Raw genomic sequence first — 2,117 nt, 5'->3', positions numbered from 1 at the left:
GTTGGGACAGCATACATAAAACTAGGGGGAGAATGTGAGCTAAGTAAAGTTGGCCATTGAGGGCGCTCTTTAATCTGACTATTTTTTTGATTTTCTACTGACTGTTTTGATAATGTAGACATTTATTTAAGATATATGATTTGTGTATTTTCAGTAATTTAATTTATTAGTTAACATGGAATTTGTCAAAAAAGGCACACATGAGTGACTAGAAGTAATTTGCATATTTCCCATGAAACTTAGCACTGAGAAGTCAGTTTGGGTCAGTAACATCAATGGACTCGTCTGAGGAGCATCTCGTCCTTTCACCTCTCTGGCCACTGAACCATTCAGCCCGGAGTTGGTTTGCGAATGTTCAGAGTCCAGCTCATTTCAACTGTGTAGAAAGTTTTAGCTCCTACAAGCCAAACTGTGTGGAATTTGTTAGATTTGACCAACTGACGGGGTATGTAAATTGTTCTGGCCATGTGCTTCAATGACCATGCAACCCTTTGTTCCTGACATGTGCTTTAACTAATCTTTTGTTCGCTTTCATTGAATGGCAACTCCAGTATTAGTGTAATTTTTTTTTATTTGAATTATCGTTAGTTTTCTCAATATAATTTATTGTATTTTCATATCGTTTTAGGTTTTTAGTTCCTGTAATTTACAGTGTTGCTCTCCTGTGTAATCTTGGTAAATAAACTCAGTACGGGAATTCGTTGTACCAGATAATTATACCTCTGTCGTCCATACTTAATTATCCCTTGGTCACAACTGTCAATTTAGCCGTTTTAGCGTGACCGCGAAAACTAGCCTGACCGTGAATGAAATTTGCGGTCACGTTAGTTTTCGCGATCACGCTGAAAGGATTTAGAACAATTAGTTATTTCTTTTTGTAAAACAAAAAAGAAGTCTCGACTTTGCCAGTCTAGTTCAGCCACTGCGATTCGAACCCTTGGCGGTTTTTTATTTCCCATGTTCGCCGCGCCGTAATATTCGGCCGTTTCATTGTGATTTTGTGAGTGTTGAAAAATGTCTTCCTCGCGTGTCACGCCATGACCCAGTTTCAACCCCATCATGTTGCATCAAAGTGCGTGACCCTTGGCGTGACCCGACTGACTATATGATTGTTCTGCCTAACAAGCTAGAATTTATTACCGTTATTAACTCTATTTTATTGTCACTTAATTGGTAATGTCTTAAGTATCTTTATTGTAATTTGTATATACCAATTCGTATATACCGAACAAACGACCCCGATTGAAGTGCATGTATTTTGTGGCGTCACCAAATTGTGTGCAGGTGTGACTTCTGGAATAGTGCCAAAGTCATCAACAATATGAAACAACTCTGAAGATAAGATACCACAGTCAACAACACTAACGCCATTGTTTGCGAAACCCGCTTTTATCACCAGGAAAACGACCGCAATATGCAAATCGAATTTCTTACATAGTTTCAACAGTTGTTTTCCATCTGTCTTTTGAATTTCTATGCCAATCAAAAACATCAGTTTCGTAACCAGGCTGTAGAAAAGAATCACTACAATTCCCTGTGGTGGGTGTTATTCAATTCAATTAATAGTTCAATACGTACTTTGGGGAAATTTTCGGCGGTATATGCACAGCTGCTATCTCTATATTTGTGTCTGAAATATTATTTTATCTAGAGTAAATGAAACGACATTTTTAGATTTTGCAAACACTCGCTTCACATATGGAGTTCGACAGTCGACAAAAAATATATATACTCCGCCAGAGTTTCTACCACAACAACAGCGTTTTACATTAAATATTCAAAAGTGATATCAGTGTTTCTGAGTTGTTTCGCTAATACTTGACCAGGGGACAAGCCGAAACCCTCTGTGTCAGCAAAATGTCTCCCTCAAAATGCAGGAAATGGCGTTTCAGAGGGTCTAGATTTCAAAATTGTCAAGGGGGCATGCACCCGGACCCACCTAGTAAGGTCGCGCCCTCGGCGCGAGGAATGGTGAGCAGATCTCACCCCCTCAAGCAAAATTTTGTATGGACATTGTTACCCTGTGGGGCCAGCGGATGCCCTAGCTTTGTGTTTATTAATTCTTTAACGACATAATCCCGTCGCCATAGATACACACGCGTTTACCGAACTCCGAA

The 2,117-nt window shown here is 39.4% G+C and overlaps 1 long non-coding RNA gene across 1 annotated transcript; it reads left to right on the top strand.

Moving 5' to 3' along the window:
* Nucleotides 1–314: 314 nt before the first annotated feature.
* Nucleotides 315–714, top strand: LOC146739464 (uncharacterized). The gene is made up of 2 exons (XR_014930187.1): nucleotides 315–445; nucleotides 629–714. It is a non-coding gene; the product is annotated as an uncharacterized LOC146739464 (long non-coding RNA).
* Nucleotides 715–2,117: the final 1,403 nt, after the last annotated feature.

The sequence above is a fragment of the Saccoglossus kowalevskii genome, chromosome 8 (assembly GCF_978046115.1).
Source record: "Saccoglossus kowalevskii chromosome 8, keSacKowa6.1, whole genome shotgun sequence".
NCBI classification, from domain to species: Eukaryota; Metazoa; Hemichordata; class Enteropneusta; family Harrimaniidae; genus Saccoglossus; species Saccoglossus kowalevskii.
The sequence above is the reverse complement of the archived record's forward strand: the minus strand, read 5'-3'. Positions and strand labels throughout refer to the sequence as shown.